The sequence below is a fragment of the Tachyglossus aculeatus genome, chromosome 4 (assembly GCF_015852505.1).
Source record: "Tachyglossus aculeatus isolate mTacAcu1 chromosome 4, mTacAcu1.pri, whole genome shotgun sequence".
In the NCBI taxonomy this organism is placed as follows: Eukaryota; Metazoa; Chordata; class Mammalia; order Monotremata; family Tachyglossidae; genus Tachyglossus; species Tachyglossus aculeatus.
The window spans coordinates 97395013-97419762 of record NC_052069.1 but is presented as its reverse complement, the minus strand read 5'-3'; the positions used below and the strand labels follow the sequence as shown (position 1 = coordinate 97419762).

The 24750-nt window shown below is 43.0% G+C and overlaps 1 protein-coding gene across 7 annotated transcripts in view; it reads left to right on the top strand.

The window, feature by feature from the left end:
* The window catches only part of RALYL (RALY RNA binding protein like), a 670673-nt gene that overhangs the window by 190395 nt on the left and 455528 nt on the right, over positions 1-24750 (top strand). The window contains exon 1 of one of the 7 annotated variants that reach the window (XM_038745782.1): positions 3926-3940. The exons of the other annotated variants lie outside the window; for them this stretch is intronic. The gene's annotated coding sequence lies outside the window, so the exon portion shown is untranslated. Of the gene's footprint in view, positions 1-3925; positions 3941-24750 lie in introns of those variants that run through there. 7 annotated transcript variants of the gene reach the window in all.

Genomic DNA, 24750 nt, shown 5'->3' with positions numbered 1-24750 from the left:
GTCAAGTCCCGCAGTCTAAGTAGGAGAGAGCAAATGAATTCCCATTTTGGGAATTCAAAATGGGTATTGAATTCCCATTTTGCAGATGAGGGAACTGAGGCACAGAGAATTTAAGTGACTTGTCCAAGGTCATACCACAAGTAAGTGGTGGAACTGGGATTAGAACCCAGGTCCTCCGTCTCCCCAGACCAAGCTCTTTCCACTAGGCCATGCTTCTTCTATGTGGATTCATTGATCCATTTGAGGTACCACGCACAACTCAGTGCAAAGGTTTAATAGTTTGGGGGGTTGACCCTGGGACTCAGGAGTCTGGGGCCTTTTGGCCTACTACACTGCCAACTAACACTGTATGTAATACCCTGGAGCAGGTCAGTGAACCTTACTTTCACCAAGTATACATTAGGTATAATAATGTTTGTAGTTTCATTCCAGGGACTTTGTGGATAAAGAATTTCCTACCTGGTTGTCCCATGGCAGCAACACATGCTCAGAACTTCCCAGGAGCGCAGTCTCCCCATACACCCTCCAGATATTGGGATTAAGCCTGATCCTGAAAGATTGGCCTGGGCCCTAGATGGATACCCCTGGGGGTTCTGAGCCAGGTGGGGATGGATCCCAATATAGGAAGGGAATGTGCCTGCTGAATCTGGTTTTTTTTTAATTATTGAATTTGTTAAGCGCTTATTTTGTGCCATGCACTGTTCTGAGTGTTGGTATAGATACAAGGTAATCAGGTTGGACACAGGGCCTTTTTAAAGGTGACATTTTTGACATGGGGTTCTATCCATGTATGTGGTTTTAAATAAAAAGCCCAAGTTGCTACCCTAATACATTCCACTCTCTGTGCACTAAAGACCGCTCCTTGTTTCACTGAGACACATTTGCTCTTTGCATGACCTGCTGCTGTCTTTGAGTTTGTTTCTGGCATCCCTTTCTTCTGGAACTGTCTTTTCAAGGGAGAACAAACCTTCCTGATTATGTACTTCTAGGCTGGTTTGCTTGCAATTTCTATCTTCTCAAAGACTTTAAAATGGTCATTCTGCTGTTCATTCCCATGTGGGCCTTGCAGTCATAATCCCCATTTTACAGGTGAGGTAACGGAGGCCCAGAGAAGATAAATGATCTGCCCAAGGTCACACAGAAGACAGGTGGCAGAGCTGGGATTAAAACCCAGATCCTTCTGACTCCCAGACTCATGTAGTCTACTCTCCCAAGTGCTTAGCACAGTGCTCTGCACATAGTAAGTGCCCCTCCATTCATTCATTTATTCAGTCATATTTATTGAGCGCTTACTGTGTGCAGAGCACTGTACTAAGCGCTTGGGAAGTACAAGTCGGCAACATATAGAGACGGTCCCTACCCAACAATGGGCTCACAGTCTAGAACGGGGAGACACACAACAAAACAAAACATGTAGACAGGTTTCAAAATCGTCAAAACAAATAGAATTAAAGCTATATGCACATCATTAACAAAATAAATTGAATAGTAAATATTTACAAGTAAAATAAATAGAGTAATAAATCTGTACAAATATATACAAGTGCTGTGGGGAGGAAAAGGAGGTAGGGCGGGGGGAATGGAGAGGAGGAGAGGAAAAAGGGGGCTCAGTCTGGGAAGGCCTCCTGGAGGAGGTGAGCTCTCATTGGGGCTTTGAAGGGAGGAAGAGAGCTAGCTTGGCAGATATGTGGAGGGAGGGCATTCCAGGCCAGGGGAAGGATGTGGGCTGGGGGTCGACGGCGAGACAGATGAGAACGAGGCACAGTGAGGAGGTTAGCGGCAGAGGAGCGGAGGGTGCGGGCTGAGCTGGACAAGGAGAGAAGGGAAGTGAGGTAGGAAGGGGCGAGGTGATGGAGAGCCTTGAACCCGAGAGTGAGTTGTTATTGCTTGATTCGTAGGTTGACAGGCAGCCACCTTGAGCTTCTTGTGGTCAGGGAATGTCAGTGTTTATTGTTGTATTATACTTTCCCAAGCGCTTGGTACAGTGCTCTCCACATGCTAAGTACTTCAAAAACACTATTGAATGAATGAATGAATGAAATACTGTTGATTGACTGAAGTCCCTTGCATAAGATACAACTGCAGAATGGTCCTTGGAGCAAGATAAGCACTTAGTACAGTGTTCTGCACACAACAGTAAGTGCTCAATAAATATGACTGAATGAATAAACCTCCCTAACCCCCATCCAGGGCTAGTTCTTCTTGCAGCCACTGAATCCCTGAGCAGTTCCTGAGGCTGTTTTGGGTCCCCAGCAGCTTGCGGGAGCCAACCGAATGCACACAGACCCTGGAGCTCAGATATTTGAGTTCCTGCCAATAGATGGGAGGGAGGGCTTAGAGGGCAGTTGCTCGGGGTACACCTGCGCCTGGTCTCTGGGTTTAGTTAGTTTTCAACCACCTCACATTCCCAACTGAATTTTTTCTTTTCATTCTTCTTCCTTTGGTTCATTCTCCTCCCATCCTCTTCGAATCATCAACCTTTATTGTAATTCACTGTATTTTTTATGTGGTAACTGGCTTTTGAAGGATGATTTACCACCTTAACATGGGAAAGTATAAAAACTGTCAATGCATGTTTTGAGTGGACAAACCCATCCAAGAGAAATGTTTCAAATACAAATAGCATTTTTGAAGTATTATGTGTCATGTTACCAACATCTAGTTGTACTCTATTTATGATGTTTCCCTGATAATTGAATATTTGGAAAAGGTATATTTAGTTTTAAATAAGCTATTTTTTTACTGTCCCCAGGAGAAGAAAGCCCTTTCAGTTTAACAGTGTTTCTGGAACTATTACTATATTGCTGGGCAGAAATTCAGATAATCAATAGATAGATGATGGCCTTCTTTTTAAAGGTGACATTTCTGACCATAGGTTTTTATCCATGTGTGTGGTTTTAAATGAAAAGCCCAAGTTCTGACCCTAATACATTCCATTCTCCGTGCAATAAAGACAGCTCCTTGTTCTGCCGACTTGTTTGCTACTTGCATGACCTGCTGCTGTCTTTGAGTTTGCTTCTGGCACCCCTTTCTTCCAAAAGTCTCTCTTCAGGGGAGAACAAACCTTCTTGATTATAGACTTATAGGCTGGTTCGCCTTCAGCCGTTGTTTTCCAATGGTCTACAGTTAATTCTTCTCAAAGTCTTTAAATTGTTCTTTCTGCTGCCTTTCCCCCCCCTACCTACCCTGCTTTCAGGTGACTCATTTCCGTTCACCACATTGTCCATTCCTCTCATGTATCCCAGCCTGGGAAATGGTAGTGTGTGCCACATTGTCTCAGAGTTGAGTTATCAGATCACCAGGATCTTGGAATGGTGGGAATGTTGACCAGACATGTGATGTAGAGTACTGCTCAAGGAGTTGCTGATGAAATTACTCACTTGACCAAATGTGCCCATTGTGCTACATCTAGGTCTCAGATTTCAGTGGATCCAAGCAACTGGCTGGTAATGGCTGAGTAAAAACCCTGTGAACTGAGGAAAGCTGGAGATTGAACTTCAGCGTACAGTATTTTTTCCCCCTTGAGAGAATGATAATAGAGGATTTCCAATGTCTTGGTCCATTTCCAATTACATTTGTCTTAAGAAAACATAGACTTGAAAGGTCATGTGCTTGCCAAACTCGTACCCATCTGTGAAAATTATGAATGGCACTGCTAGGATTAGCTTGAAGAGAGGAAGGTCAGTTATGTTTCTACAAAAGAATCATTTTAGAACTAACATGAACTGAACTGAAAAAAAAGCATAAGTATGCATTTGCCATGTGAAAAAGGTCAACAGTTTTCAGTTTTGTTTTTCTTTTTAGTCTCAGCTATCCACTAAATAAATCTCATAAAGAATCTCTTCCAACTCTCCAGTTTCACAGAAGAGAGATGTACTCTGACAGAAGTCTTTAGAATTGGGCACGTGTGGTTCCATGAAGGATGCTGGAAAATGAGCCTGTAAGTGTCTTGTGGGCAGGGAAAGTGTCTCCCAGCTCTCATATCATACTCTCCCAAACCCTTAGTACAGTGCTCCACACACAGTAAGTACTCAATAAATATGAGAAGCAGCATGGTTTAGTGGAAAGAGCACGGGCTTGGGAGTCAGAGGTCATGGGTTCTAATCCCGGCTCCACCACTTGTCAGCTATGTTACTTTGGGTAAGTCACTTAACTTCTCGGTGCCTCAGTTACCTCATCTGTCAAATGGGGATTAAGCCTGTAAGCCCCATGTGGGACACCCTGATTACCTTGTATTTACCCCAGCACTTAAAACAGTGCTTGGCACACAGTACGGGCTTAACAAATACTATCATTACTATTATTATTGTTATTATGACTGATTCATTTATTAAAATCAGCACAGTTCTGTAGAGGCACATACATGCTCAATTAGAAGAGCAACACCTTCATTGTGGGGGCTTTGGAATTCTTTGTTCATTGTAGCTCTGGATATGAAAAACAATTTAGAATCATTGCTTTAGGGATTCTAACCCCAGAAAAGCACTTAATGAATGTCATAATTATTAATTATTATTATTATGTAATGCAATGATGTTTCTTAATCTGTATTGCAACATTATTCTTACCGTTTATATTTTTCTCAAATTCCTTGGGAATAAGAAAGTGATGTGAACAGTCTTAGTTTATGGAATATGAGTACAAAGTAGTAGTAAAGGATATTGATAGGCTTACATTTCTCTTGAATTACAGTGCATGAAATACTATTTCTTTGACGTAGCTAAAGGAAGGGACATCTATTTGTGTACATTTAGAAGGCCTCATTGCTACCTCAAACCTAAAATCTAAAAACCTTAACTCTACTAAATTCACCACAGGATAGTGGATGCCATATCCTAATTCTGAAGTGATACAGCTTTCTTTTAATTAGTTAATCAATTAATCAATATTGTTGCATCAACCTCCTTGTTGACCTCCCTGCCTCCCATCTCTCCCCTGGGCAATCCACACTTCATTCTTCTGCTGGGATTATTTTTCTAAAATGTCATTCTGCATGTTTCAAGCGTTTCTCTACTCCTCAAAAATCCCAAATGGTTACTTTCTGTATCAAGCATAAAGTCCTGAGCAATCATCTCTCTCCTTCATACTATTCCCCTCTCTTCTTCCACTACACTCCAGCTCGTATTCTTCGTTCCTCTCAAGCTCACCTCCTCACTATGTCTGGTTACCGTTTCTCCCAACAACGACTGCTTGCTCATGTCTTCCCCCCGCCAGGAACCTCCTTCCCCTTCAAATTTGACAGATAACAGCTCTTCCCATCTTCAAAGCCCACTTGAAACCAAACCACATCTCCAGAAAGTCAGTTTCTAATCATCCCAGCTTATATCATCCAAACTGTCAATTCAGCACACTACATCACCTTCTATAGAACTTATGTTACATTCTTTATTAATTAAAGCATATACTCTCATACAGATTCCCTTTTATTTTTTCCTCCTATCTGTAATGTATTTTCATACCTATGTCCTCCCCTAGACTGTAAGCTTCTTGAGGGCAGGTAAATTTCTTCTAATTTCTGTTCTACTTTTCCAAGTACTTAATCAGTCCTATTTAATGAGCACTTAATGTGTGCAGATCACTGTCCTAAGTGCTTGGGAGGGTACAGTAGAACGGAGTTCCCCTGCCCACAAGGAACCCACACTGTAAAGGATGTAGACAGTGCTAGGAAAGTGTCTTGTGCCAAGTAGATTCTTAATAAATACTACTGATTGAATGATTGGCTGGTATTTCACCTAATTTCTGGTCTTATTTTTCTGATCAAGCACTGCATGTGTGTAGGAAGTTTTCTGCCTCTTGATAATCTCATTTCAAAGTTCAAGGTTGTGGCAGACCATTGTGATCCTTTACAAAACATCTTTAAGACCTTATGCTGGAGAAAATAAAGACTTGGAGAGGATGGGAGAAAAGGTTTGCTCAGCCTCAAGTTAATGCAAAATCATTTGCTGTTTAAAAATAATAGTATTGAATTCAAATGTTTTTTTTTTTAATGTTAAAAGCCCCACAAACATTAAGCCTTGCTTGGGGGATGTCAGGGAAGAAAGTCACAAAGAATTTGCTTCATTGATCTCTCTCTAAATGAGATTTATTCCTTGTCATAATCCTGATGCTAACATTGCTATAATTAAGGCTGCCCCACTGTTAGCTTTGGTAAATCTGTTCTCAAAAGCCTAGCCATCCGCTTCATGAATAGTTCTTTCCACACTGCTGATAATGATGTTTAGTCTCTAAGGAAGATAGCAACTCTCTACTTTCCTCACTTACATGTGCCTCTTGAACAATAGCTTTCAGCCTAACACAGATGTGGTTTTGCGGGAGAATATGCCATTAACCTGGATCCCCCAGAATAGGTAAATATCACTATAGTGGTCACTGCGCTTTATGTGACATGACTGTGATCCCCTTTGGACCTGTGGTACCATACAGTTAGAGGGCGGGGGAGGAGAGCATAAGACTCTATAGATAAGCCCAGATGCTTTAAAGGAAGAGTGGTTCACCTTTGTCAGAGATTTCAAGAACAGCTTGCATTCACATCTTGTAAGATTTAGTTTCTCTTCTTTGCTTTTCAGGTCAATAGGTGTGAAGGTAGAACAGAGTTTTGTTAAGCCCATATTTAAGTTTCGGGTGTCAGGCTTGGCAGTGCTTGCCTCATGATCTGGGAATAATGTTAGTATTCATTCTGTTGAAATTCCCTTCTTACACTCTAGAGAGGTATTCCTAAAGCTTCAGGCTAGAGGAGCAGAATTTGTTCCTTTGGGTGGCATTTTGATGAATTCCTGGATGCATGTTTTTACTGATCTTGAAAATTCTGAGACATTCTCCCAAGTAGAGCTGAATTCACCCACTTTTTTTCCTCCTGGAGAGGTGGCAGGGGAGCAAACGTGCGGGGCCCCTTCCTTAGCTCTGCTTTTGAAGCAGGCATGTGCTGAGCCTGCCGACATTTTGAGGGTAGGAGCACTCTCCCTTGCGGAGAAGCAGTTTTGCAGTCCCCTGAGAAGCAGGCATGAGGAAATCAATTAGTGGTCTTTTCTGTGTGCTTACTGTTTGCAGAGCACTGTACTAAGTGTTCACACTTTTCAAAAACAGAGTGACTACCACCATTGAGGAGCCCTGACTCAGTGAGCCTCTCCTGTTACCTGGGCACCCCAGCTAAATGCCCTAGTTGGGTGCAAAACCAGTGTGCTTGGACTAGGCCTATGCAGGGTATATTATCGCAACTGGCCTTCCCACTGCTAGAGTCATGTGGGACTATATCTTGCAGTGAGATTGTAGGAGAGGAGGTGAAAAGGGAGCAGCATCAAAGATAGGGGGTAGGGAAGAGATAGGCAGGGAAGCAGAGAAATCCTAGATCTGGCTCACCACATGATGGAGTGGTTGGGAGGAACAGAACCATGTCGTAGGCGACAACTTTCTCCAGGAAAATGTTTAATAAATGGAAAGCTCATTACTAGGAAGTTAATGAAGTATCTAACCTGTTCACACACTATAAATGATTTGTCTTGTGGTCTCAACATTTCATGGAGTCATGATCCATGTGCCTTAAGACTCTCCATCACATTGCCCCCTCCTTCCTCACCTTGCTTCTCTCCTTCTACAACCCAGCCCTCATACTTTGCGTCGCTGGTACTAACCTTCTCACTGTGCCTCGATCTCACCTGTCTCACTGCCAACCACTGGCCCACATCCTGCCTCTGGCCTGGAATGCCCTCCTTCCTCAAATCCGCCAAATAATTACTCTTCCCACCATCAAACCCTTACCTAAGACATATCGCCTCCAAGAGGCCTTCCCAGACTAAGCCTCACTTTTCCTCATCTCCCTCTCCCTTCCACGTCACCCTGACTCACTCCCTTTGCTCTTCACCCCTCTCCCTGCCCCACAGCACTTATATATACATAAAATCTGTAATTTTATTTATTTATATTGATGTCTGTTTACTTGTATTGATGTCTGTCTCCCCCCTCTCTAGACTATGAGCTCATTGTGGGCAGGGATTGTCTCTATTACTGTATTGTACTTTCCCAAGTGCTTAGTACAGTGCTCTGCATGCTGTAAGCCTTCAATAAATACAATTGAATGAATGAATGTCATCTTTTTTTATTTCGCACATCAGGCTCTCCCCTGGTAAGCCTATTTTGAATGAGACAACTCATTTTTATAGCATATTTCATTCATTCAATTGTATTTATTGAGCACTTACTGTGTGTAGAGCACTGTACTAAGCTCCATTCTTTCCACCATTTGGGATAGCTCCTCAGGTACCCTGGGTCAATCGGATGGCACTTCTGCCTCGCCAGTGAATGAGTGGCCAGTATCCTGAGCCAGAGAAGCATTGTGGCTTAGTGGATAGAGCACAAGCCTAGGAATCAGTAGGCTCTAATCCTGGCTCTGCTACTTTTCTGTCATGTAACCTTGGGTGAGTCATTTAACTTCTCTGCAACTCAGTCACCTCATCTGAAAAATGGCTATTTAGACTGTAAGTCACATGTGGGACAGGGACTGTGTCCAACCTGATTAGCTTGTTTCTACCCTAGCACTTAGAACAGTGCCTTGTATATACTAAGCACGTAATGAATACCATTAAAAAATACTTGCGAGGGGCTTTCTATTTAGGGCTTCAGCTGTCAGCAGAGCAGAACATGCATTTCAACTGTTTTCTCAGAGTTGGAATAGGTTGTACTATCCAGCCGCACTCTCCCATGGTCCTCCTGGGTCCAAGAGCATGCTTGGCCAGACAGCTGACAGAAGCAGATTACAGAATATGTATCTCTTCGTGCTTCCCTCTGTAGCAAGCCCAATTGTGCATTTATTCTCATGCCCTGGGTGAGTGAGGTGTTCATGGCAACCAGGCCAAATGTGGGTAAATTCACTGTTGACCCAGGTACAGTGCAGTTGTAGCAACTGAAGTGAAACTCTATCGCTTGTATTTTCTGTAGTTCTTTTGGTCCTGGGCCAAGGCATAATCAAGTCCCAACCACCAGGCTCTGTACCAACGTGGACTCAATCAGAGTTCATCCATGTTCCCTTTTCTCCTGCCTCAGACTGAATCTTTCTCCTTAAAACCAGCAGGCATTCAGTTTCTATAGCATTTGTAGTAATTGTTCAGAGCAATCAATCTGTGGTATTTATGAGTCCTCATTGTGCACAGTGCACTGTATTACGCACTTGGAAGAGTACAAGACAATAGAATTGGTAGGCAGAGGTTGTGCCCTCAAGGAGTTTTACAGTCTTGGGGGGGAGACAATCATTGAAATAAATAATAATAATAATAATAATAATGGTGATATTTGTTAAGTGCTTACTATGTGCAAAGCACTGTTCTAAGTGCTGGGGGAGGATACAAGGTGATCAGGTTGTCCCACGGGGGGCTCACAATCGTAATCCCCATTTTACAGATGAGGTAACTGAGGCACAGAAAAGTTACGTGGCTTGCCCAAGGTCACACAGCTGACAAGTGACAGGGCTGGAATTTGAATCCATGCCCTCTGACTCCCAAGCGCGCGCTCTTTCCACTGAGCCACGCTGCAGGGAAGCAACAGAGGATAAAGATATGTAGATATGAGGATAAGGATATGTGGTGTAGAGGATACAGCATTGACCTGGGGGTCAGAAGGGCCTGGGTTCTAATCCCAGCTCCACCACATGTCTGCTGTGTGACCTGGGTCCAGTCACTTAACTTCTCTGGGTGTCATTTACCTCATCTGTAAAATGGGGGTTAAGAGTGTGAACCCCATGTGGGACAGGGACCGTGTCCAACCTGATTAATTTGTATCTACCCCAGTGCTTGGCACATAGTAAGCACTTATCATTATCATTATTATCCTTACTTGTACATAAGGGCTGTGGGGGTGGGGTGAGTATCCGTGTGTCTTGGCTTGAAGTTCATAGGAGATGCAGACAGAAAGGAGAATAGGGTGAGGAGATGAGAGGTTAGTCAGGAAAGTTTCCAGAGTTATCTTTCTTCCCTTTGCTGTCATTGGTCTCTCACACACACACAAACACACAAACACACACACACCCAGTTCTCCCCTCCTCCCTCTGATCCAGACTGTACGGCCTGGAGCATTGGTTATCATTGGCTCCTATCCCTTGTTTTTTTATTATTGGTTAAAGGTTAGACGCTTACTATGTGCCAGGCACTGTACTAAATGCTGGGGTAGATACAAGCTAATAAGGTTCTATCTACATGTATTTGTTGTATCTGTATAACATGGAGCTCACAGTCTTAATCCCCATTTTACTGATGAGGAAACTGAGGCACAGAGAAGTGAAGTGACTTGCCCAAGGCCGCACAGCAGACAAGTGGCATAGCTGGGACTAGAACCTAGGTCCTTCTTACTCTCAGGCTAGTACTCTAGCCATTACGTCACACTGCTTCCCTTATCATAGAGAACCACCCCTTTCCCCTACAGCACACCCATTTCTGGTAAACACTCCTGTTTGGGTTTGAGTTTTTCAGTACCCTGGGATGAGAAGCCTTTTCCAGTGGGGAAGAAGTGAGGGAGGAGTTTCCGAAAAGTGAGAGCAATGGGAGCGGCCATGACTGCTGCCACCCGTCCTCCCGTCCTCACCTCCATGAGGCTCAGACCCACCTCTCTCACAGGGAATTGCTTGCTGCAGAGCCCAGGCCAAGAGCCTTCCTCCTTTCTCCCCTCTCCTCCAGCCCTGGGCAGTGTTAACAGGACACATTTCTTTTTAAAATCCAATATGCTTTGCACTCAATGTTCCAGTGACACTGGGGAGACTACAATGTAGTGATTCAGGGTCAGATACATAAAGATGCTAATAGTGGACACTGTATATATGTGTGGTAAATGTGTCTACCTGAATATACAGCACTCTCTAGAGTTTATATCATCTCATAAATTCCCATGAATTGCCCTTCAGAAAGATCAGGCTGAACTCTTTTTGATCTCATAGATCAAATTGGCCCACTCAGGACAGTGTCTTGCCCAAAGTTGTCCAACCATCATTTATTAATTCTTTAGTCTTTTGCTTGCCAGAAGCTTATATTTTAGGTGAAGAGCATGCATGGTTATTTTCCATGTTCCCACAAAGGAAAAAGAAATCCAGTTTATGGGAAGGGCAGAGTGCCTGGGTGAGATAGCTGCTGAGACAGAGTAGATTCTTCAGCCTCTTAGCATATTCTGCAGTGTATTTGCTGCTGGGCTTACAAAAGGCTAGTGGTGGAATAGTAATTGGATTTCTTAGCACCGCTTTTAAGGGTAGACTGTTTAAATCATCGAAAACGAAATCTTTGCAGCAAAGAAGCAATGAAGAATTGCTTGAGCTGTTTGAGTACTTACAAATAAGTATTACCAAGAGAACAATGGAGAACTTGTTTAGTGCTGTTTAACAATTGAGATTTTGCTTTGAAAAAAAAAAAAAACCCAAAGCTGATACAGTAGCTGTAGCCTTGATCTTTATTCCTTTGCTGAATACAGTCCTGATGTCAGGGAGAAATAATTCAAGTCGAGCAGAAAGGAAATACAGTTTATTGAACTTCATTTAAAGCTGAATTACTTTTTTTCCCCATACAATAGCATGGTTATACCAATTTGGGCCTGACTTACATTCTTTTTTCTGTAGGTGCCGTTACTGTGGTGAGCTGCCCATTTAAAAAATGAGGCATTAATGCTATAAAACTCTACTAGCCCCTAATCAAACAATGATATTTATTGAGCACTTTCTGTGTGCAGAGCACTGTACTAAGTGCTTGGGCCAATACGAAACAAATGAGTTGGTAGACATGTTCCTTTCCCTAACTTACTGTGCTTTTAAAAAAAGTTTATTTTTCTATTTATTATGTGTGCATCTCTCTTGCCAAATACATGAAATAGAAGCAGTGAAGAATTGCTTGAGTTGTTTGAGTGCTTACATAGCCTGAATGGGTCTGAGAGAGGAGTTATGGCTCCTAGAAGTTACAATAAAGGAAAACAAAGGAGTATTCCACATAGTCAACAAGTTCTCTGGGATAATAATAGTAACAATAATTATATCAGTGATGATGGTAATAATAATACTTTGTATAGTACTGTAATTTTTCCAAATAACTTACAAAATCATGTCATTTTCTATCATCACAACATCCCTTTGAGGTAGGGGGAGGCAAAAATTATTCTCCTCACTAAATAGACAATGAAACTAAAGCACATAGAAGTTAAACAACTTACCCGTGATTCTACAACAGTCTGGGATCAAGGCTGGGATGAGACGCTAGCCCTGTGCTGTTCCACTAGACCAGACACTGCACTTAGGCATCCCTCCAGAACAGTGCTTGGCACATAGTAAGCACTTAACAAATGCCATTATTAATATTCCTTCCCACCAACCCTTCCCACACCCTGTAGACTAGTCCTATGTGGCAGCCGAACCCTCTTTACTGCCCTGCCTCTGCAAATGCCTTTTTACCTCCTCTTGGAATTCAGACACATTCACATTTTCTAGACTGTGAGCCCACTGTTGGGTAGGGACCATCTCTATGTGTTGCCAACTTGTGCTTCCCAAGCACTCAGTACAGTGCTGTGCACACAGTAAGCGCTCAATAAATACGATTGATTGATTGATTGATTTCCAAGCCTGTGCCTCAAATTGTGACAAGTTCTGCCTGGTGGCCAGCTTCAACTCCACTTTCTCTCCATTGAGGGTCTTGCCAGGCAAGAGGTTCAAGAGTTTGTAGAAGGAAGTCTCAGCAACAACCAGAACCCCCACTTGGTACCCTTTTGATTGACTATTGTCTTGGCTCTCAGCCGGTTTCAGCTCTGCTAGGTTATAGAACACCAGCGCCCCATGCCCCCATAGAGCGATTCATCAGGATTAGCTGCTGGTCATTCAACAAATTTACTGAGTGCTTATGGTATGCAGAGCACTGTACTAGGAGCTTGGAAAGTACAATTCAGCAATAGAGACAATCCCTGCCCATAACGGGTTTACAGTCTTGAAGGGTCCATGGTCCACCAGGAGAAACTGCTCACGTAGACAGCTGCCCACTTACTGGGCAATCCACTGGATGTCTATCGGATGGCAGGGGACTTGTCATTGGGCTTGGAGGACTGCTCTTGACTTGTCCTCATCAGTAGGCTTGGGAGCTTGCTACCAGCACATCATCATCATCACCATGATCATCATACATCATTCTGGGAAGCAGCATGGCCTAGTGGCAAGAGCACGGATTTGAGAGTCAGAGGATGTGGGTTCTAATCCAGGCTGTGCCACTTGTCTGCTCTGTGGCTTTGGACAAGTCACTTAACTTGTCTGTGCCTCAGTTACCTCATCTGTAAAATGGGGATTAAGACTGTGTCCAAGCTGATTAGCTTGTATCTACCCCAGTGCTTAGAACAGTGCTTGGCACATGATAAGCGCATAACAAATATTATTATTATTATTATCGTCCTCATCATGATACATGTCCATCTCATCTGGTTGAACTCCTCATCAGCAGAGATGTGAGACTGACTAATGCTGCTGGTGTGCACATAATTTATTTTAAAAGAAGGAATGAACATGGCTGCAGGGGGAGAAATGTATTTAATACTATATACTATTTGTTTTGTGCCATCATCATCCATCGGTAGTGATCATTCAAGTAATCAGAGGTATTTTATTGAGTACCTCCTCTGTGTGCTAAGCACTGCTCCAAGTATTTGGGGCAGTATTGAGACACAATTTTTCCTCCATCAAGGAGCTTATAACTTAATGGGGAAGATAGGCAAAAGTATTTACACAAACAGTGAAAGCAGAAGAACAAAGATAAAGAGAAAGTAATGCAAATTGACTAGGATGAAATAGCTGAATGTTTACTTGGATATACAAATAAAAAAAATATGTAGAAATACATCAGTCAACCAGTGGTATTTATCTAGTGTTGACTTTGTGCAAAGCACTGAAATAAGCGCTTCAGAAAGTTTAATACAATACTGTCCGTAGACATGATCCTAGCCTACAAGGAGCTATTCTTGGGGAAATAGCAAGTGTTCTGGTGGGATGGATTTGGAACGGGGAGGGATACACTTACATGAGTATCCACTAATGGCAAGGTAAGCTATCAGAAAATCTTATAGCATTAAAAGGGATATTCCACATTCTCTCTCAGGTGCAGAGGCAGAGAGAGAAAAACAGAGAGAAAAAACAGGGAAGTTGTAAAGTAGAGGAAAAGAACAGGGAATGAGGGCGAGGAAAGATAGAGGAAAGAGGAGGAGGAAGGGAGAAACACACCCAGAAGAATTATAGTATACTACATTCCACACAGTTCTAATCTTGAGAGATCGAGAAGCTGCAGAGAAAAAAAGCAGACTGTTGGTGTGTTCCATCCGTGTGAAATTTGAAATTATTCATTTCTTGGAAAAAATTTCAAAAACTAATTTTAAAAATTAGTAATGTCATATTTTATCTGCAATCTTTCATTCTGGTGCAGTGTACATGTGCCAAAATAATGAAGACTAGGGAGATCCCTTTATTTACAATTTATCCTTTTTTCTTTTAGAATATATGTTCATGTCATATTATTCATCTAAAGCATACCACATTACAAAGTTGAAATTGGGTTGCTGTGGACAAATTGGTGCTGTCTGGAGCCTTGCATAAAAATTGAAAATTGAAATTGGACTGGAGTGGGCTTCTTTTTTCCTCCATCAAGTCTGGAATCTCTCTCTTAAAGAATCCTGATCTTACTTGTAGTGAAAAAAGAAGAAACTCTTTTCTTATACTAAAATTTTTCTGCTAATTGACAGGCTTGCTGTCAGAAAACAGAAATGAAGTAAGGTTAATAATAATGATTATGATGGTATTCATTAAGCACTTACTATGTGCCAGGCTACTGTGCTAAGTGCCGGGGTGAATACAAGAAAATTAATTTGGACACAGACCCAGTCACATGTGGGGCTCACAGTCTAAATCCCCATTTTACAAATGAGGTAACTGAGGCATAGAGGAATGAAGTGACTTGCCCAGGGTCAAATTGCAGACAAGTGCCAGAGCTGGGATTAGAACCTATGACCTTCTGACCCCCAGGCCCATGATCTGTCCACTATGCCCTGCTGCTTCTTTATTTTCTATGAGTGGGGGATACTGGGGAAGGTGGCACTCTATTTTCTGTCCCGGATAGGGAGGTAGGGTCAGGGTGTTTGGGAGAGGAAGTTTGTGAGAATCCAAAAGACAAAGCAAGGTTTCTTCGTGGTAGCATCTGGCGTACTGGTATTCATTGAGAACACATTGCTTGCAATATAATATGTGCTATGCTGAGTACATGGGATGGTACAATTCACAACCTGGTGCCTTCAGACCATGGGGTGGGAAAGGTTGAGGGGATGGGACATGTTGAGAGACTGACCAGGGAATGATTTGAGAAGCCCCTAACCCAAGAATAAGGAAGTCTGTCTTATTTGGGCCGATCCCAGGGGATCTGAATAGAGTATGCTGGGTTGAACAGTCAGGGGTTAATTAATTATAAATTTCAGGTTAAGCTCACAGTAAATACCACTGATTAATTGATTGACTGAGCATAAGGGGAATCCTCCTGAAGAAACCATGGCAACCCAAATCACATCTGTGCCCTTTGGTGTCCTGTGCAGTTGAAGGACGATGAGGACCAGTTTGACATTAGTCACCTTTACCTATTGGTCAGTCAGTTGTATTTATTGAGCATGCATAGCTTACTGCATGCAGAGCACTGTACTAAGTGCTTGTGAGAGTACAACAATAAACACACACATTCTTTACCACAATGAGATTTCAGTCTAGAAGGGGAGATGGACATTAATATAAATAAATTACAGGTATGTACATAAGTGCTGTGGGGCTGGGGCTGTTTGCAATAGGTGGAATATACATTTCATTCTGTATGGGCTACTGGATAGAGCACAGGCCTGGGAGTGAGGAGACCTGGGTTCTAGGGTCTTGCTATTTGACTTTGGCCAATTGTTTGACTTTTGTGTTTGTTTCCTCATTAGTAAAATGGGGGTTAAATACCATTTTCCTTTCCTCTGAACTATAAATCCCGTGTGACTGACTGATCTGACTGTGTGTAGCTGTCCCGGGACACAGTTGTTGACACATAGTGAGTGCTTAACAATATCACTATTGTTATTATTGTTAATAATGTTGATAATAATGATAATAAATGAGTTTTAGCTGAGGAACTTCTCAGAGAATCTCAGGTCCTGCACCCTTTAAAATGTTTTAATTTTGTTTATTATTTTATTTTGTTTTTGGTGTTTGCTGACTCAACATGTCCAAGACTGAACTCCTTGTCTTCCCTCCCAAACCCTGCCCTCTCCCTGACTTTCCCATCACTGTTGACGGCACTACCATCCTTCCCGTCTCACAAGCCCGCAAACTTGGTGTCATCCTCGACTCTACTCTCTCATTCTTCCCATCCTCGTGTCTCTCTCCACTTCAATCCATACTTCATGCTGCTGCCCGGATTATCTTTGTCCAGAAACGCTCTGGGCATATTACTCCCCTCCTCAAAAACCTCCAATGGCTACCAATCAATCTGCGCATCAGGCAGGAACTCCTCACCCTGGGCTTCAAGGCTCTCCATCACCTCGCCCCCTCCTACCTCACCTCCCTTCTCTCCTTCTACTGCCCAGCCCGCACCCTCCGCTCCTCCGCCGCTAATCTCCTCAGCGTACCTCGTTCTCGCCTGTCCTGCCATCGACCCCCGGCCCACGTCATCCCCCGGGCCTGGAATGCCCTCCCTTTGCCCATCCGCCAAGCTAGCTCTCTTCCTCCCTTCAATGCCCTACTGAGAGCTCACCTCCTCCAGGAGGCCTTCCCAGACTGAGCCCCTTCCTTCCTCTCCCCCTCGTCCCCCTCTCCATCCCCTCATCTTACCTCCTTCCCTTCCCCACAGCACCTGTATATATGTATATATGGTTGTACATATTTATTACTCTACTTATTTATTTATTTATTTTACTTGTACATATCTATCCTATTTATTTTATTTTGTTGGTATGTTTGGTTTTGTTCTCTGTCTCCCCCTTTTAGACTGTGAACCCACTGTTGGGTAGGGACTGTCTCTATGTGTTGCCAATTTGTACTTCCCAAGCGCTTAGTACAGTGCTCTGCACATAGTAAGTGCTAAATAAATACGAATGATGATGATTCACCCCTCACATCCAAGCCGTCACCAAAACCTGCCGGTCTCAGCTCCGTAACATTGCCAAGATCCACCCTTTCCTCTCCATCCAAACCGCTACCCTGCTCGTTCAAGCTCTCATCCTATCCTGTCTGGATTACTGTATCAGCCTCCTCTCCGATCTCCCATCCTCCTGTCTATCCCCACTTCAATCCATATTTCACACCGCTGCCTGGATTGTCTTTGTCCAGAAACGCTCTGGGCATGTTACTCCCCTCCTCAAAAATCTCCAGTGGCTACCAATCAATCTGCACATCAGGCAGAAACTCCTCACCCTGGGCTTCAAGGCTCTCCATCACCTCGCCCCCTCCTACCTCACCTCCCTTCTCTCCTTCTACAGCCCAGCCCGCACCCTCCGCTCCTCTGCCACTAATCTCCTCACCGTGTCTCGTTCTCACCTGTCCCGCCATCGACCCCCGGCCCACGTCATCCCCCGGGCCTGGAATGCCCTCCCTCTGCCCATCCGCCAAGCTAGCTCTCTTCCTCCCTTCAAGGCCCTACTGAGAGCTCACCTCCTCCAAGAGGCCTTCCCAGACTGAGCCCCCTCCTTCCTCTCCCCTTCCTCCCCCTTTCCATCCCCCGCCTTGCCTCCTTCCCTTCCCCACAGCACCTGTATATATGTATAGATGTTTGTACGTATTTATTACTCTATTTTACTTGTACATATTTATTCTATTTATTTTATTCTGTTAATACGTTTTGTTTTGCTCTCTGTCTCCCCTTTCTAGACTGTGAGCCCACTGTTCGGTAGGGACTGTCTCTATGTGTTGCCAACTTGTACTTCCCAAGCACTTAGTACAGTGCTCTGCACACAATAAGCACTCAATAAATACGATTGAATGAATGAATGAATGAAAGTGCTGAAATATATACTTTCATTTGTCATAATAGGAGGGAAATTTAGTTTAAAAAGTATACAAGGGAGTGACCTCCATATACTTTCAGGTGCTGTTAATAGTTATTCATGGCAATTCATGGAGATGCAGCGTGGCCTAATGAGAAGAGCAGAGGCCTGTGAATCAGCAGACCTGAGTACTAATCCCAGCTCCACCTCTTTTCTGCTGTGTGACCTAGGGCAAGTCACTTAACTTCTCTGGGCCTAGTTATCTCATCTGTTCAATGGAGATTAAGACTGTTAGCCCTGGGTGGGATGTAGACAGTATCCAACCTGATAAGCTCGTATGTATCCCAGTGCTTAGTACTGTGCCTGGCACACAGTAAGTGCTTAAAAAAATAACATTAAAAAATTGTGGTTTAACCAAGATGCTGAATGGTTTAATTGTCTTGTCTTATGCTGTAGAGTCGTCTCTGACCCATAGCGACTTCATGGACACATCTCCCCCAGAACATCCCACCTCCATCTGCAATCGTTCTGGTATTGTATCCATAGAGTTTTCTTGATAAAAATAAGGAAGTGGTTTACCATTGCCTCCTTCCACGCAGTAATCTTGAGTCTCCACCCTTGACTCTCTCCCATGCTGCTGTTGCCTGGCACGGGTGAGTTTTGACTTGTAGCAGATTGCCTTCCACTTGCTAGCCATTGCCCAAGCTACAAATGGAATGGTTCTGTCTCTGCTAGACTCTCCACCCTGTAGCTGAGACTGGTAGAATGCTGGAAACTCTTGATGCGATCCTGAGAGGAAGAGTGGTTTACATGTGAATTATTATTAATAATAATAATAACAATAATAATAATGGTATTTGTTAAATTCTCACTATGTGCCAAGCACTGTACTAAACACTGGGGTGGATACAGGCAAATCAGTTTGGACACGTCTCTGTCCCACATGGGGCTCACAGTCTCAATTCCCATTTTACTGATTGAATTTTGGTTGAGAAATTTAGATGCCATATTAGTAAAAGCTTGGTTACAAGAAGACTTATAATACACAGTATAAATCTAGGAAAAACACCCTTTCCTAGAGATTTTCAGAGTAGACAGCACTGATGTTGTGAAATGCCTTTGGAGAAAGTGCTGCCTGAAAAGGGGTAGACTGTATAGCTCTCCAAATCTCTTCCATCACAATGATTCGTGGCTCAGTGGCTTGCTCCCATGGCTAAAAGCATAATCTCTTTCACTGTGAAAACTTTCTCAGTGGCAGTTTTGCTCCATAGTCTGAAAAAGTCAGTTACCCTCTCCTCAACCCAACATATTTTATCTGTAAAACATCAGTGCTATTAGCCCACTCTCTGGGTGTTTGGGAGATGTTAGCAAATTGCTCAGAGATCCCAATTGCTGGTGGTTTTTGTGTTAAACAAAACAACCTGTTTGAGATGTTACCTGAAAAGGAAGTAACTGAAATGGCATATATCTCTAATTGTCTGAAGAAATATTTGAAGAAGGAAATAAAGCAAAATGAGGTTATTGATTGATGAGAAAGGTGACATGAGTCCATGTTAACCTTTTGGAATGAACATGGACATTGTGATGTGTCTTTCAGATTAGAATACTTCAAACCACAGATTTTGAAATTAAAAAAACACAGTAGTTATTAAAATCTTCACAGGCCTTAAATCCAAGAGAGAAGAAGGAGGTGACTAGGATCCTTGGTTTTGTAGAGACAATTCATGTTTGAGTAATTTTACCTTCCTCCTAATAGAGACTGTGGGAATTGATAAATGTGTCATATTAATCTATCAATATTATTGGCATAATTGTTGTGATTAGGGGAAGTACTTACTTATCAGAAGGTATATAAATAGCCAGACAGTCACTCACACATTGTAAATATTTTATATAACATATCTAGGTATTTTGATGTATATAGGTATACATTTACATATATGGTTTAATATATGGACAACCCACATGTTCAATGATGATGGTAATGTTGATTATGATGTTAATTGTTAAGTGCTATGTGCCAAGCACTGTATTAAGCCCTGGGGTAGACACAGGCTAAATCAAGTTGGACACAGTCCATGTCCCAGATGGGACTCACAGTATTAAGCCCCATTTTGCAGATGAGGTAACTGAGGTACAGAGAAGTTAAGTGACTTACCTAATGTCACACAACAGACAATGGTGGAGCCAGGATTAGAACCCAGGTCCTTCAGACTCCCAGGCCTTTGCTCTATCCACTAGGCTGTACTGCTTCCCAGGCTTTGAAGTAGAGGAGAATCATGGTGGTCTATCTTGTATGAACGGGGAGGCGGTTTCAAGTCAGAGAGAGGACTTGGGCAAGGGATCCACGGGAAGACACAAGAGATTGGGGTACAGAGAGTAGATTGGAGTCATGATTATGATGTTATATACCTGGCTAACCTGTCTTCTGTTGCTAACTCCCACATCCTCTGCTATGCTGTATGATTTGAGGTTTTGCTTTATTATGTCTTTAAAGAATTTCTTGAATTCCAGCTGTTAATGTCTGCCATAGTTCAGCTCATAATGAAGGGTTGCTTGGGTAAACTGCTGTCCTGCTCAGTAATGACATAATGCAACAAGCATTGTTTAGATGCTGGTGGACTAATTGCTCCCTAATGAGTCATTGTTTATAGTCCTGCCCTGACACTTGGTGTAAGACACTTAGATGGCATTGGTCACAGAAGGAAAGCAGATTACTTCAGTAGCAGTATAGTCCTTCAGATTGTTCTGAATCTTCAGCCCATGTGAGCCTCACAGTGGATGTAACAAACCATTTGATTTCCTTTTCTACCTTTGTGTCTGTCTTTGCATCACTGGATTGTGTTCTGCCTAGGTAGTAGAATTCAGGGACAGTATTCAGCCCAGTGATGGAGATGATGGAGATCATTGGCTGGGGATAGAATTTGCTAGGCTCCTTTGATCCAAACAGTGGTGCTTAGCATTTGTGAAACAGTTCACAAATAAGATACAATAAGATACATACCTTCTTGGCAGCTTCAGACAACAAACATGACATATACATACATACATTTTATATATATATATAAAATGGCATTTATTAAGTGCTTACTATGTGCAAGGCGCTGTTCTAAGCTCTGGGGAAGTTACAAGGTGATCAGGTTGTCCCACCGGGGGGCTCACAGTTTTCATCCCAATTTTACAGATGAGGTAACTGAGGCCCAGAGAACTTAAGTGACTTGCCCAAAGTCATACAGCTGACAATTGGCGGAGCTGGGATTTGAACCCATGACATCTGACTCCAAAGCCCATGCTCTTCCCACTGAGCCATGCTGCTTCTCTCTGACCATAAAGCACAGTCAGTCCATTAATGGGTACAAGGTAGTTGGGATTGCAGGTTCTATTTTGGCCTTTTGAGTGACACCAGCCCCTGATGGCGAATTTTGCCATCATTGGACTTTTCTATATAGCCCCATTATGTTCTAGCCTCAACTTCTAAATTCTTGTATCCTAGAGCACGGCTGTGGAGAATAGTTTAAGCAAGACTGTACTGTTCTCCTACATTTGTGGGATATTTAAGGAGAACGGACGGTACCAAGAATTGCTGCCTGATTATCCAGAACAGACCATGCAATAACACATTTTAAGGAAATCGTGAAGTACCATCTCCAAATGAGAGATAAAGTGGTGGATTATTGGAAGGAGCAGCCTGGCCCAGTGGCTAGAGCATGTACCTGGGAGTCAGAATGACCCAGGTTCCAATCCTGCCCTCACCACTCTCCTGCATTATGACTTTGGGAAAATTACTTCACTTCTCTGTGCCTGTTACCTCATCTGTAAAATGGGGATTAAGGCTGTGAGCTCCAAGTGCGACATGGGCTGTGTCCAACCTGATTAGCTCATATCTGCTCTAGTGCTTAATGCAGTGCCTGGCAAAAGAAGTGCTTAACATTCATTCATTCAATCATATTTATTAAGCGCTTACTGTGTGTAGAGCATTCATTCAATCGTATTTATTGAGTGCTTACTATGTAAGCAGAGTACTGTAATAAGCGCTTGGAAAGTACAATTCGGCAACAGAGACAATCCCTACCCAACAATGGGCTCACAGTCTAGAAGGGGGAGACAGACAACAAAACAAAACAAGTAGATAGACATCAATACCATAAAAAAGACTAGTCCTATATGGAACCTTCGAGAGGAGTTGCAGTACTTAAGCAGAGGGCCCAGGAAATTAGGGGTACCAAGATCCATGGCAAACACATGAACACAACGGGAAACTTTTTTCAGCAGTGCAAAAGCTGGTATGGATTCCCTGCTGTATATTGGTCTTTTCAACTCTTCCTGTCCACATCTAGAATTTCACAGGTGGTGAGGCATCTGAGCAGAATGTCCCCTTCCTGCTTTTAGATCTCGGCAGGTATGCAAGATGTTAGCACATTATAAAAAGAGTTGTTAAATTTATGTAAATGTGTCATTTGAAGAAGACAGGCAAAGTCCTTTCAAAGATCAATTTGGGAGGCACAAAGCAGCTTCAGTTAATAGTACAGAATGTTGTTACTGTTAGCGGCATCATTTTCAGAAAACCTAGGTTATATATTATTATCTATTTATTTATCTATTCCTTCTCATGTATAAAGTAGTAGGCAACCATCTCCAATTCTGATGTGGAGAAGCAGCATGGCCTTGGAGAAGCAGTGCAGTCTAGTTGTTAGAGCACTGGGCTGGGAGTCAGAAGGACCTGCGTTCTAATCCTGGCTCTGCCACTTGTCTGCTGGGTGATCTTGGGCAAAGGACTTCTCTTCTCTGTGCCTCAGTTACCTCATCTGTGTAATGGGATTAAGACTGTGAGCCACATGCGGGACAGGGACTGTCTGTGTCCAACCTGACAACCTTGTATCCACCCCGGCGCTTAGTACCGTGCCTGGCACATAGTAAGCACTTAAAAACTGTTAAGTGGCCAGTCCTGTTGACCTGCAGTAATCTTTATATCTTTATAAACTATGCAGGGCCTCTAAACTTTAAAGGATTTGCCAGTGACCAGGCCTGCTGATGGGGCCAAGTACTTTCATAAGGTCTCTGAACACAAGATAGATGCTCTCCCTGATATGCTCATGTGTCTTCAGTGCAGCACAGATCAGATTTTCTGCACTTGATGGGATCCAAAGCCACACTGAGATTCAGTGACAACGCCAGCGTGCAGACTAAGATCTTGCAGGCCTGGGAGATCAGGGAGAAATCAGGCTAGTTTCCTCAGCAGCTCTCAACCAGTGCTAGTGATGGCATCTCCAAAAGTCTGTGATGTTTCCTTAGTGCTCCCTTTGTTGATAAAGAGCCTAGGAAGGCATCTGAGCATAACTATTCTCTCTCTACTTTTAGATCTCAGCAGGTATGCGGGATGTTAGCAGATTACAAAAGGAATTGCTAAATATATGTAAATGCTTCCTTTTCCTAATACAGACAAAGAAATTCAACAGGTCAGAAAGGGGTCAATATAATAATAATAATAATGGTGGTATTTGTTAAGCACTTACTATGTGCCAAGCACTGTTCTAAGCGCTGGGGTCGATACAAAGTAATCAGGTTGTCCCACATGGGGCTCACAGCCTTAATCTCCATTTTACAGATGAGGGAACTGAGGCCCAGAGAAGTGAAGTGACTTGCCCAAAGTCACACAGCAGACAAACGGCGAGCCGGGGTTTGAACCCATGACCTCTGACTCCAAAGCCTGTGCTCTTTCCACTGAGCCACGCTGCTGCATTAGCTTAATGGATTCAGAGGACTGTAATGCATCAAGTGCTTGGTGCAGTGCTCTGCACACAGTAAGCACTCAATAAATACTAGTGATTGATTGATCCAGCATTGGGGAAAATGCATTTGAAATTGGCACGTTTCCTGTCCCCCTGTAACTCTCAATCTAAAATGGCTGCATGGTCATGGAGTCAGGGGATTGTGTGGAGTGGGGAGGAGACATGAGGAGGGGAGGGAGAATACTATGCATTGGCAATACATTAAAAAAAAGCAACTCTCACAAAACACTGATAATGTCATTGCAACAAGTGAAAATAGGTAGGGACTTCAAAATGATGAGTGGCCTTATTCAACAATTGAGGCAATGTGGCTTTTTGAATTGAGGAAGATACTGGGAGGCAGGAGACCTGGATTCTAGAACCAGTTCTGCCCCTGGCCTGCTGTATGACCATTGGCAATTATAATAATAATGATGGCATTTGTTAAGCACTTAGTATGTGTTAGGTACCACACTAAGCACTGGGGTGGAGACCAGAAAATTGAGTTGGACACAGGTTCCTGTCCCATGTAGGGCTCACAGTCTCAATCCCCATTTTATAGATGAGGTAACTGAGGCCCAGTGAAATTACTTGCCCAAGGTCATACAGCAGACAAGTGGTGTAGCTGGCATTAGAACCCCTCACCTTCTGACTCCCAGGTCTGTGCCCTATCCACTATGCCATGCTACTTCTCAATAATAAATGTGGTATTTGTTAAGCTATTTCTATGTGCCAAGCACTGTGCTAAGCTCTGGGGTAGAGGTAGATATAATACAACCACATCATTGTCCCACAAGGGGCTCACCTTCTAAAGAGGGAGTGAAACAATATTTAATCCTGTTTTATGGATGAGGAAGTTGAGGTACAGAAAAGTAAGGGGACTAGCCTAATGTTCTTGGGCAGACAAGTTGCAGAGCCAGGATTAGGACTCAGTTTCATTATCTGTAAAATAGTGATAGTGGCTCCCTGCACCTCTTAGATTGGGAGCCCCTTGATTCAGACC